This window comes from Tachyglossus aculeatus, unplaced genomic scaffold (assembly GCF_015852505.1).
Source record: "Tachyglossus aculeatus isolate mTacAcu1 unplaced genomic scaffold, mTacAcu1.pri SUPER_6_unloc_5, whole genome shotgun sequence".
In the NCBI taxonomy this organism is placed as follows: Eukaryota; Metazoa; Chordata; class Mammalia; order Monotremata; family Tachyglossidae; genus Tachyglossus; species Tachyglossus aculeatus.
Genome location: NW_024044840.1, coordinates 2529364 through 2543363, shown reverse-complemented (window position 1 = coordinate 2543363; position 14000 = coordinate 2529364). Strand labels below are relative to the sequence as shown.

The 14000-nt window shown below is 43.8% G+C and overlaps 1 pseudogene; it reads right to left on the bottom strand.

Annotated features, from left to right (window-relative positions):
• Window positions 1-12731: 12731 nt before the first annotated feature.
• On the bottom strand, window positions 12732-13659 carry LOC119922111 (annotated as a pseudogene).
• Window positions 13660-14000: the final 341 nt, after the last annotated feature.

The window sequence follows — 14000 nt, the reverse complement described above, 5'->3', positions numbered from 1 at the left end:
CACGAGTTGAGGAGAAGGCTCAAGTTACAGCATTGTGAGACAGTAAAGCAGCATGGCCTAGTAGATAAAGCCCAGGGCTGGGAATCAGAAGCATCTGGGTTCTATTCCTGAGTCTGCCACATGGCTACAGTATGACCTTGGGCAAGTCACTTAACTTCCTAATATCTCAGTTACCTCGTCTGTAAAATAAGCATTAAGATATTGAATGTTGTGTGAGACATGAACTGCATCCAACCTGATAAACTCATATCTACCCCAGTGCTTAGTACAGTGTCTGGCATAGAGTAAGTGTTTAATAGATACCATTAAAACAAAAGGGAGAATGGTGGTGATGCCTACAGTGATGGGAAAGTATCAGGGAGGAAATGGGGAGTTCTCTTTCAGAAATGTTAAATTTGAAATGTTGGCTGGACACCCAAGTATAGATGTCCTGAAGGCAGGAGGAAATACAAGACTTCAGGGAAGGAGAATATCAGGGCTGGAGATTAGCTTGGGAGGGGCAGAGGGAATTAACTGGGTGGTTGTGACAAGACCAGACATGTATGGTTAATGCAGCAGGACATTCTTGAAAACAATGGCAAACAGTGGAAAGAGCATGGGTCTGGGAGTCAGAGAACCTGTGTTCTAATCCTGATTCCCCCAACTACTTGACCGCTGTGTGACCATGAGCAAGTCACTTAATATCTCTGGGCCTCAGTCTCCTCAACTGTAAAATGGGGATGGAATGCCTGTTGCCCCCCCCCCCATTTAGACTGTGGGCTCCATGTACATGTCAGGGAACCTATCTGCCAACTCTGCTACACTGTACTCTCCCCAGTCCTTAAAGTAGTGCTTGACATATAGTACACACTTAACAAATACCAAAAAAAGGAGGTTTTACTTATTGCACCTCATGCCTGGGCATCATACAAATATTGCCAACTAGAAACTTCACCCTGAGAGATGATAATCATGGAAATGTGTGGACCAGTAGTGGTATCTCCTGAATTTGGTGATATGGATAATAACAACAATAATAATAATTTAATTTCGTGATTTGTATACCTTTAAAGCTGACTCTAAAATTCATTCATTCAATCAATCATATTTATAGAGTGCTTACTGTGTGCAGAGCACTGTGCTAAGCACTTGGGAGAGTACAATACAACAATAAATAGACACATTCCTTGCCCACAACGAGCTTACAGTCTGGGGAGGTAAGGGGGCAGACAAGAAAATGAATAAATACATTACAGATATGTACATAAGTGCTGTGGGGCTGGGAGAGGGGAAGAAGAAAGAGAGCAAGTCAAGGTTCTGCAGAAGTGAGTTGGAGAAGAGGAAAGGGGAGGGACTTGGTCTGGGACGGCCTCTTGGCGGAGTTGGGCCTTCAGTGAGGTTTTGAAGAGAGGGAGAGTAATCGTCTGTCAGATTTGCGGAAGGAGGGACACAAAGGTAAATGAGATGTTACTGGTTCTGTTTTTATCCCAAGAATACTTTGTTGTACCATACTTTCCCTATGGCAGTCTTCATTTCCAGATTTTTCAGGGTGTAGATGAATGGATGCAGCATGGGAGTGACCACAGTATAAAGCATTGATGGTGCTAGGAGGAAGAGTGTAGGTGAAAATACAAGGAACAAAAAACGTAACCACAACAATGATGTGGGAGCTGCACATGGAAAGGGATTTGTAATGACCTGAAGCTGAATACGTTTATAGGTTATGCAATATGATAGCATAAGAAATCACCAAGATGAAGAAAATTACTAAAGACACAATGCCTGAGTTGACAACCACTAAAATATTGATCATATGGGTGTCAGTACAGACCAGTTTCAGAAAAAGTGATGTAGCTGATTGAGGCCACAGAAGGATAATTTGGCTGCCATGAGAATTTGGGCCAATGAATGCAGAAGGCCTAACCCACAGGCAGCCAGGATTAATAGGTGGCATATCAGCTTGTTCACAACAAAAATAGTGGTTTGCAGATCGCAATGTAGTGGTCGTAAGCCATTCCCACTAGAATGAAGATCTCAGCCCCTCCAAAGAAATGTACAGCAAAGAGTTGAGCCATACAGTTGGAAAAAGAAATTTTGCACCCAACAAGTAGGTTTCCGATCATCTGGGGAGCAACGGTGGAGGTATAGCAGAGATCCGTGGAAGACAACAGACTGAGAAAGAAGTACATAGGCCTGTTATTCAGATGGCTACATCTGATGGTGATGAAAATGAGAAGATTTCCCAACAAGACTATGAGGTAAAATGTTAAGAACAGGAAAGAGCACAGTATTTGCACCTCCAGGTTTGGGGGAAATCCCATGAGAACAAATTCAGTGACATTGTTGTCCATGTGTTCAGTGAAATCAGGGATGGTGCAGGAAAACTTTAAATAATCCGAAATAATAATAATCATAATAACGTCATTTCTTAAGCACTTACTATGTGCAGTGCACTGTTCTAAGCACTGGGAAGGTTACAAGGTGATCAGGTTATTCTACGAGGGGCTGTCAGTCTTAATCCCCATTTTACAGATGAGGTAACTGAGGCACAGAGAAGTTAAATGAATTGCCCAAGGTCACAGCTGAAAATTGGTGGAGCTGGGATTTGAACCCATGACCTCTGACACAAAAGCCCGTGCTCTTTTCCACTGAGCCATGCTGCTTCTCTATATAATAGCAAATACACAAAATTAATCAATTGTTTTCAATGTCCGGTTCATATAAGTGATTTCTTACCTTAGAGGGCTGTGGTTCTAATCCCAGATTTGTCATGTACCTGCTGTGTGACCTTGGGCAAGTCACTTCACTTTTCTGGGGCTTAATTTCCTTATCTACAAAATAGAGATTCAGTATCTGTTCTCCCTTCTACTTAGACTATGAAACCTATGTAGGATCTGATTATCTTGCACTTACGCCTGTGTTTAGCACAGTGCTTTGCCAATAGAGGCATAATTATCATCATCAATTATTGTAGATAGATTTTTATGTTAGAATATTTTCATTCCAATTCAGAACCTCATTTCAACTTAACTGTTGCACCACAATGCAAATTGTCATCATTTCTGCAAATAGCAAAATCTAGAATGAAACAAAAAATATTAATTTGCTAAATAATAATAATAATGATGACATTTATTAAGCGCTCACTATGTACAAAGCATTGTTCTAAGCGCTGGGGAGGTTACAAGGTGATCAGGTTGTCCCACGGAGGGCTCACAGTCTTAATCCCCATTTTACAGATGAGGTAACTGAGGCACGGATAAACTGAGTGACTTATCCAAAGTCACACAGCTGACAATTGGCAGAGCCGGGATTTGAACCCATGACCTCTGACTCCAAAGTCCGTTGCTTCTCTAAATGTTGCAGGAGAAATCCCTCCAGATACAAGAAGAGGTTCATCTCACCGATCCCTTTCAGAAATGTTCACTTGATGAATGGGCCTGCAGAGTGACGGAGTAAGATGACCCACAACTTCTGCAATCCATGGAAGGTTAACCTTGACGTCTATAGAAGTCAAGAGGGGAGACCTGACTTCCTGCCCACTCCCATCTTGGACACCTCCTTCCAGTTCTCTCCCCAACAAGTTCAGCCCCTGGCAGCTGAGCTCCTCATCTTTACTTTGGTCACTGCCCAATGATGCTGTAACATAGATAGTTGATTCCAAGCAGCTTATCTCTCCCAATGGCCTAGGTCAGCAGCTGTGGCCTGGAGTATCCCAGTGGAATCTGCAGCCTTGAGTGGCTTAACACTGGCCAAGGAATTTGGCAATGAGAATCAGCATGGCCTAGTGGATCAAGCACAGGCCTTGGAGTTAGAAGAACCTGGTTTCTAAACTCGTCTCTGACACTAGTCTGCTGTGTGACCTTGGGCAAGTCACATCACTTCTCTGTCCCTCGGTTACCTCATATGTAAAATGGGAATTAAGACCTGTGAGCCCCAACTGGGACTATGTTCAACCTGATTACCGAGTATCTACCCTAGGGTTTAGGACAGTGAATGGCACATGGTAGGTGCTTAACAAATACCATAAAAAAGAATGAAGAAGAGATACGATCTGGAAGAGGAGGAAGAGAAAGAGCAAGAGGAAGAGGTCCCCTATAAATATTTCCAAGGCTAGAAAAGACAGTCAATTGAAAATTCCTTTTGAACTAAATGAGAATGACATAGAAAAAGAGAGAGATAGCATATTTCCAAAATTCAGTTTACCTTTAGATGAAAAGATTCCAATGATGTTTAGTACACAGTCCTTTTCTTTTTTTTCCTAGGGAAAAAAATATCTAGGAAGGTTGATTTCCATGCTCCAACCTGGATAGTAAGGCTGGTGTGGGAAAAGGGATAGGATTTAACTACAGTGAGGTTTCTAAACACTACACCTGTCAGCTCTGAACAGGTATTTGGGTATGGCCGGTGTAGGGCAATTCTTGAAGCATCCTGTTCCTCATTCATTCATAAAATCGTGTTTATTGAGCGCTTACTGTGTGCAGAGCACTGTACTAAGCGCTTGAGAAGTACAAGTTGGCAACATATAGAGACCGTCCCTACCCAATAGTGGGCTCACAGTCTAGAAGACTAGAAGAAGTCTAGAAGTCTAGAAGAAGTCTTCCTCCTTCTTTGTCAACATCCACATGAGCAGCAATACCTGAACATTGGGTCTGAGCAGCTGTGCTGGGAAGATCCCCCCAGGGCCCTGTCAGTCACGGCTGCTCATAAAGAGAGTCCATGTGGCACACAAAAATATTGCTACATCTGAGCACACCCTGGTGTGTTGGGGCGGGGGTGGTGTGAATGAATGTAATAACTTTTTCCCATGGGCCAAAGACTTGAGTCCTGTTCTGTCCATGTAAAATTCTTTTACTGGCTTTTATTGAATTTCCCCCCACTAGTCAAACATTAATATTATTTTCCTCCAAGTGCAGCCCCTCAGGGCAGGAAAGGTGACTGTTCATTGTTGTACTCTCCCAAGCGCTTGGTACTGTGTTCTGGACACAGTAAGCACTCAATAAATACATTTGACTGACTGACTGACTGACAGGTCTATCTTACCCTAGAGCCAGCCGAGGTGCCCGTCTCTCCAAAAGGACAGCAATAAACTCTTAGAAGCCAAAATGACCTGAGACTGTTGAGTCATTCTTTCTCATCTTCCTGAGCTCAGGAAGACCAGAAAAGATGTTAGGTGGTGCCAGGTTCTCTGCTATACCAGTCCAAAATATCATCAGGAAAATACTTAAAGGGATCAGAAGACTCAAGGGAACCAGTCTCCAAGGGGCCTCATAACTATCCAGCTATGAACTCTAGTGATGAGTCTAATGAACGTAGTATCAGTTTCATCATCTGATTAAAAATGCTTACTTGTTTTTCTTTTCAGTTGTTTCCTTTCTAATTTAGGTAATAAAATCTCAGCTACGTACATACTAAAAAATTCAGAAGAGCCAACTGAAAGGCTAGCATGATGAGTTCTTCTCAGCATCTCCTCCAACTCACCGTTGCACTCTCTCTCTCTTTTTCTTAATGGTATGAGCTAAGTGTTCACTATGTGCCAGGCCCTATACAAAACACTGGTGTAGATACAAGATCATCGGGTAGGATACTGTCCATGTCCCACATGGGGCTCACGGTCTTAATTCCCGTTTTATAGATGAGGTAACTGAGGCATAGAGTAATGAAATAACTTGCTTAAGGTCATACAGTAGACAAGTGGAGGAGTCAGAATTAGAACCTAGACCTGTGCTCTTTTCACTAGGCAACATTGCTTATCTTCTTTCTTCTCCCTTCTAGCTCCCTTCATATTTACTCTACCTATATTGTTGCTGCTTTCTACTAATCAGTTCCTTCCTTCTTGCCTCATCTCAGCCTCCCCTCGAGTCCTCTTTATCTAGTGCTCCCCTAAACTCTTTGCAGAGGAGCGTGTTAGTACTGAGAGAGCCAAACATCTCATTCACTTAATTAAAATCAGGTGCTCAGTGGCCAGGTTAATTTGAGAGATCTGATGGATTTGGATTGTGAAACCCCTGAGGGACAGGGTCAAGGTCTAATTCCGATCTGTGGATTTTCTCCCAGACCTTAATATAGTAGTCCATACAAAGTGAGTGCTTAAGAAATGCTGTTACTGCTACTGTAAACCATTCCTTTGATTAGAAATGTTAGGGAAAGTCAATATCCTGTTGCAAATGTACCTGTTTGGGTCTTAGTCCCTTGATAATGCTGTGTCATTGATGACTGTGGCAGGATTCCATCATAGAACAGCCTATAAACCCAAACAACTTGCTTTTCCATTGATTAATCTCTATGTTCAAGTCCCCATTATTGCACAATATCATATGCATGTGGCTGGTGAATGAGTGATGCTTGGTCTTTTTTGGCCATTTGTGGACTCCATAGGCTTAGTTGATAATGGGTTTGGAGTTTAAAGATAAAAATGCCCATCATTTTAGCCTTACCCTAAACATTAGTTAAAATCTAAACCTGGGACTAATCACACAGTGTATAGAGATGGATAGAGAGAGGGGGAGGGAAAGGGGAAGGGAGAGAGAGAGAGAGAACGAGGAAAGAAGGGAGAGAGGGAGAAAGGGAAAATTTTCTTATTCTCATCACCATCAGAAACAGTCATCTTAGTCAGCAGCCTATGTAGGTTTTCCTCAGTTCCTTTTCAGTAATGGAACCTCAGGTAGAAAGAGCTTTGTGCCGACCCTCTGTGTAGTGTTTTCTCAGGGTGGATAAAATGATGGGATAGGAAGCAATCAAGGCAAAAAAGGCTAGTCGGGACAAAAAACTAGTGCTGGCAATGATTAAGACGTTGACAAAATAGGTCTCGGTACAGACGAGCTTCAGCAGAGGAAGCACATCACAGAAATATTGGTCAATATGATTGGGGCCACAAAAAGGTAGCTGTACCACGATGGAAAATGCATAATCAAATGCAGAAAAGCCCCTACGAAAGAGGCCAAGACCAACCTGTGGCAAGCCTGCCGGCTCATAACGATCAGGTAGTGACGTGCAGATGGTGACGTAGCTGTCATAAGCCATGGCCACTAGAATGAATATCTCAGCACCGCAGAAGAAGTGAGCATCAAAGAGTTGAACAATGCAGGAGTTGTAGGAGATGGTTTTTGCCTACCAATAAGTCCGTGATCATCTTAGGAGCAACTGTGGAGGTGAAGAAAGGTCCATGACAGACAAGAAACTGAGGAAAACGTACATAGGCTGATGACTAAGATGGCTGTTTAGGATAGTGATGAGGATAGGAAGATTGCCCGGAAAGATGGCTAGATAACAGAGTAAAAACAACAAAAAACAAGTTACCTTCCCTTCTTGGTTTGGTAAAAGACCCATGAAGACAAACTCTGTGATGTTTGAATTCTCCATCAGGTCGGCCAAGGTGATGAGTGTACAACAGATGGATATTTACCTGAATCAGCCAAATTGAGAAATATCAAGTACTACTAATTTTGAAGTACTAGCTCAGAACACAGGTCCTCACTCTGAATATAAATGGAGGGAGTCCTGTATTATTAATAATTCATTAAAATATAATAATAACGATGATCATGATGATTATGCGGGCACTAGGAAGCTTCCAAAACTATATTAAACGTTGGGGTAGACACAAGGTAATCAAATCAGACACAGCCTAGATTTGGGCAAGTCCCTTGACTTCTTGGTGTCTCAATTTCTTCATCTGCACAATGTGGATAAAATACTGTACCCTCTTCCTCTTAGACTGTAAGCATCCAGGGGATACAGATATTTTAGTCCCGTTGTACAGAAGAAACTGAAAAGTTAAGGAACTTGCCCAAGATCCCACAGCAGGCAAATGGCAGAACTAGGACTAAAAGCCAGAGTCCTGGACTCTTTCTACTAATTAATATCTCATCCCATAATATTTGCTGAGATCATTTCTGTAAGTGTAAACATCCTGGAAAGGTCATTGGATCCCCCACAATTCATGAGGTTCAAACTTTCATTGCTTAGAACCTTCAAATTTACTGTAAATATTTCAAGATATAAATGAACTCTATAACATTTCTCATTCCAACTATCATTAAGTATTTTCAGGATACATTTTTTCACCAGTTTATTATATTGTAGAGACAAGGTAAGCTTTACTTGGTAGTTATACAGAATTTATCCAAGTATTTTCACGTATGAGGAGATCTGAGATGCAGGTTGGATGCCAGGGCCAAAAAGAAAGAGAGTTAAAGAGAGATGCATAAACAGTCATAAAGACAGAAAAATAAAGAGACAGAGATAAAGGAGGCAAGGCTGAAGAGAGCTGTCTGATAAACTAAAGTTCATCCACAGAAGAGTCCTATTAGCAAGACTCGTCAAGTAGAACCTTACATTATTATAAAGAAAAAAAAAAACTTCTTTAACAATTGAAGAGCTGTGGGTAGATCATTCCAGATAAGTGATCTGGGAAACAGAGTGAAGTATGGACTGGAGGAAAGAGAGAATGGAGTCTGGGAGATCAGTGAAGAGGCTGGTAGAGTAGTTATGTCAGGATAAGACAAGTGCCTAGACCAGTGTGGTGGTCATATGGGTGAAGAGGAAGAGGCCCGTTCTGGGAATACTGTAATAGTAAAACCAAAGCATTTGGCAACACCCTGAATACTGGGGTTGAAAGAGAGGGAGAAGTTGAAGATACTGCTTATGTTACATTATTCTCACATAGAGAATTCATCCAAAAACATGATTTCAGCTACTCCCTGTTAGCCCCAAATTATCTCCATAGCCATGACCTCCCACATGCTAGCCAATCCCCCATCTCCTCCTGCCTCTAACTGCTTAAAAGGTAAAGGATGTAATTCAGTATATATAGTGGTCATTAGTGCTTGTGCATGCAAGTGTGCTGATGCAAATGTTGGAGGTATATGACTTAAAGAGAGGAAAACTAATTGGGGAACTTGTCCAGCATAAAATAGCTAAAGGAGAGCATAACTTAAGATGGACATAAATATCTTACTTTCTTTAAGGGTCAAACTCTGGCCCGAAGCAGAAGCCCATATATTTGAGGTGGGAGAACATGGAAGGGAAGAATGGGGCAATGAACTGCAGAGCTAAGCCTCTACTCTGCCCTTAATTAAGCCTCTCCAGTGATGATTCAATGACAGCATTTCATGCTAACTTTCACTGGGTTGGACATGATTTAAAATGAAAATCTAAAATATCAGCCCTTGACTGCTATTGCTGCTTGCTTTTTCTATAATTACTTTTAAATGAACCAGCCATCCCTGACTTCTGCATATCAAAATAATTTACTGAGAGTTTCTCAACTATTTCCCACTGCACCACACTGATCAATCAATACCATGTACTGAGCACCTGTGTTCAGAGCACTGCACCAAGTGCCTGGGAGAATACAACAGAACTAGAGTACATGATCCATCCTGGGTAGGACAAATCTCCTACAGTCCTACTACAGGAATGCTGTCAGAAGCCTAGGAAACTGGGTATTTCCTGAACTTGCACAGGAACAAAGTTTCTCTGCTCTACTTTGTTTCAATCAATCAATCAATCAATCAATCGTATTTATTGAGTGCTTACTATGTGCAGAGCACTGTACTAAGCGCTTGGGAAGTACAAATTGGCAACACATAGAGACAGTCCCTACCCAACAGTGGGCTCACAGTCTAAAAGGGGGAGACAGAGAACAGAACCAAACATACCAACAAAATAAAATAAATAGGATAGAAATGTGCAAGTAAGATAAATAAATAAATAGAGTAATAAATATGTACAACCATATATACATATATACAGGTGCTGTGGGGAAGGGAAGGAGGTAAGATGGGGGGATGGAGAGGGGGACAAGGGGGAGAGGAAGGAAGGGGCTCAGTCTGGGAAGGCCTCCTGGAGGAGGTGAGCTCTCAGCAGGGCCTTGAAGGGAGGAAGAGAGCTAGCTTGGCGGATGGGCAGAGGGAGGGCATTCCAGGCCCGGAGGATGACGTGGGCCGGGGGTCGACGGCGGGACAGGCGAGAACGAGGTACAGTGAGGAGATTAGCGGTGGAGGAGCGGAGGGTGTGGGCTGGGCAGTAGAAGGAGAGAAGGGAGGTGAGGTAGGAGGGGGCGAGGTGATGGAGAGCCTTGAAGCCCAGGGTGAGGAGTTTCTGCCTGATGCGCAGATTGATTGGTAGCCACTGGAGATTTTTGAGGAGGGGAGTAATATGCCCAGAGCGTTTCTGGACAAAGATAATCCGGGCAGCAGCATGAAGTATGGATTGAAGTGGAGAGAGACACGAGGATGGGAGATCAGAGAGAAGGCTGGTGCAGTAGTCCAGACGGGATAGGATGAGAGCTTGAATGAGCAGGATAGCAGTTTGGATGGAGAGGAAAGGGCGGATCTTGGCAATGTTGCGGAGCTGAGACCAGCAGGTTTTGGTGACGGCTTGGATGTGAGGGGTGAATGAGAGAGCAGAGTCGAGGATGACACCAAGGTTGCGGGCTTGTGAGATGGGAAGGATGGTAGTGCCATCAACAGAGATGGGAAAGTCAGGGAGAGGACAAGGTTTGGGAGGGAAGACAAGGAGCTCAGTCTTCGACATGTTGAGCTTTAGGTGGCGGGCGGACATCCAGGTGGATATGTCCTGAAGGCAGGAGGAGATGTGAGCCTGGAGGGAGGGGGGAGAGAGCAGGGGCAGAGATGTAGATCTGGGTGTCATCAGCGTAGAGATGATAGTTGAAGCCGTGGGAGCGAATGAGGTCACCCACGGAGTGAGTGTAGATTGAGAACAGAAGGGGACCAAGCACTGAACCTTGGGGAACCCCCACAGTAAGAGGATGGGAGGGGGAGGAGGAGCCTGCAAAAGAGACTGAGAAAGAACGACCGGAGAGATAAGAGGAGAACCAGGAGTGGACGGAGTCTGTGAAGCCCAGGTCAGATAGCGTGTTGAGGAGAAGGGGGTGGTCCACAGTGTCAAAGGCAGCTGAGAGGTCGAGGAGGATTAGGACAGAATATGAGCCGTTGGATTTGGCAAGCAGGAGGTCATTGGTGACCTTTGAGAGGGCAGTTTCCGTGGAATGAAGGGGACGGAAGCCAGACTGGAGGGGGTCGAGGAGAGAGTTGTTGTTGAGGAATTCTAGGCAGCGCGTGTAGACAACTCGTTCAAGGAGTCTGGAAAGGAATGGTAGGAGGGATATGGGACGATAACTAGAAGGTGAGGTGGGGTCAAGAGAGGGTTTTTTTTAGGATGGGAGAGACATGGGCATGTTTGAAGGCAGAGGGGAAGGAACCAGTGGAGAGTGAGTGGTTGAAGATGGAAGTTAAGGAGGGGAGAAGGGATGGAGCGAGAGATTTCATAAGATGAGAGGGAATGGGGTCAGAAGCACAGGTGGTCGGAGTAGCACTTGAGAGGAGGGAGGAAAGTTCCTCTGAGGATACCGCTGGGAAGGATGGGAGAGTAGCAGAGAGTGTTGAGAGCCGGGGGGATGGAGAAAGGGGGGAAGAGACTTTGGGGAGGTCGGACCTGATGTATTTAATTTTGTTAATGAAGTAGGAGGCCAGATCGTTGGGGGTGAGGGAAGGAGGAGGGGGAGGAACCGGGGGCCTGAGAAGGGAGTTGAATGTACGGAAGAGCTGGCGGGGGTGATGGGCATGGGTGTCAATAAGGGAGGAGAAATAGTTTTGTCTGGCAGAAGAGAGGGCTGAGTTAAGGCAGGAAAGGATAAACTTGAAGTGAACGAGGTTGGCATGGTGTTTAGACTTTCGCCAGCAGCGAAATATTTCAGAAATAGACACATGAAATCTGTACACATTTTTTAAAATTCATATTCTGAGACAGTCAGTAATAATATCAAATGTTGTCAGCAGTGAGAATTAGAAGGAGCAACTGAGAAGAAAGAAAGGCAAAAACTTAAGAAGGCTGCTGATGAGGGAGAGGAAAAATAAAGTGACCTGTGTTTCCTGTTGTTTCATCTTTCTCCCAACCTTCCAGTCTAATGACTTGGAAACCTCAGGAAGATTACAGGACTAAGATAGCCCCCAGAGAGTCCTCTGGACCACTGGGGTCAACTGAGGACTAGTTCTCTTGGCGTGACCCTGTTTTACCGTTCTGGCAACTCCAGAAATGATTCAGTCTCTAGACAAGAGAGCAGGTGCCCTAAGAGGCCCATTGTATATCTGAGTGACTACAAGTTGCGATGGGAAGATCTCCTTTTAGTACATAGCAGCCATAGCAGCCTAGGGAACCCTGCAAAGGCCCTCCCTGGGACAATAGAGCAGTGGTTAAAACCATTAAATTTCCTTTGTAAACACAAAACATGTGATCTGCAGATTGTAGGGCATGGACAGGATTTTTTTTGTGTGTGTGTGTATGCTTACTCTGTGCCAGGGACTGTATTAAGCGCTGGGGTAGATACAAGCTAATCTCGTTGGACACAGTCCATCTCCCTCATGGGGTTCACAATTTTAATCCCCACTTTACAGAAGAGGTAACTGAGGCCCAGAGAAATTAAGTGACTTGCCCAAGGTCCCACAGCAGACAAGTGGTGGATCCAGAATTAGAACCCAGGTCCTCCTAACTTAAAGTCTGGTGCCCTAGCCACTAGACAATGCTGCTTTGGTGTGACCAAAGAGATTAGGGGATGCTGAAGGACATTCTAGACCATGAGCCCTTTATGGGCAGGGATTGTCTCTCTTTGTTGCTGAATTGTACTTCCTGAGTGATTAATACCATACTCTGCACACAGTAAGCGCTCAATAAATATGATTGAATGAATTAATGGGAACGTGTGATGGGAATCAGAAGCAACAAAACGTCTACTTCCCCACAGAAAACACCCTCCTGCACCACCTTCCTGATGGCACTCTTTATCGCTGTATTTCTCAGCGTATAAATGAGAGGGTTGAACATGGGGACAGTTATGGTGTAAAACACAGTAACTACTTTGACCACCATGAAGGTGGTGGCTGGACGTATGTAGATGAAGATGCAAGGCCCAAACGATAAGACCACCACAATGATATGGGAACCACAGGTGGATAGGGCTTTATTTAGACCGTGGTGAAAGCATTTTCTTAGGGAAACTAATATGACTACGTAAGAAATAAGCAACACCACAAAGGTGAAAATGGAGATCATTCCTGTATTGACCAACACCACCGACACCTACAATGTAGGTGTCGGTGCAGGCGAGTTTCAGCAGGGGGTTCACATCACAAAAATAGTGATTGATCTGATTGGGCCGACAGCAGGACAAGTGGAGGGTGAGGAGTAACTGAGCCATCGAATGCACGAATGCCATGACACAGGAGAGAAGTAGTTTGCTGATACACACCCGCCAGTTCATGATGATCGTATAGTGCAGTGGCTTGCAGATGGCCACCAAACAGTCATACACCAACCTCACCAGGATGAAGATCTCAACACCGTCAAAGAAGTGAGAAGCAAAAAGCTGGGTCAGAGTTGGGGAAGGAAATAGTCCTCCTCTCCAACATCAAGTCAGCGATGATTTTAGGGGAGATGGTGAAGGTGTAGTAGAGATCAACAATGGACAAGTAACTGAGGAATAAATACGTTGGCTGATTGATTAGGTGGGGGAATTAGGATGGTGAGAAGACTGAGCAGATTTCCCATCACGATTCCAATGTAAAGGAGCAGAAACAGCCTGAAAAAGATAACCTGTACCATAGGATTTGGGGAAAGCCCCAAGAAAATAAATTCTGAAATATTGTTCTGGTTTTCCATAAAGTTAGCAAAGTCTCTTCCTGGAAGTTGTGACTCTGCTTGAAATGATAAAATATTGAAGCATAATCAATAAGACAAAACATCCATATCTTCACAGTAGCTTTCTAGAGTTCTCTCAAGTGAACCAAACCTGATCATACTTGCTGACTCTAAGTTTGCCCTTTTATTTGTGATTTTTTAATCAGTCTCAAAGACATTGATAAGCATGGTTTTCTTCAGTCAGTCAAGCAACTTAGGAAGGAGTTTGAAGTAGAAATGAAGGAGCAGAATTTCCAAGTAAAGAAGGATTGCTTTACTTCTTCACTGAAGACACTGACAAGAAGAAAGAACTAATTTCTCTA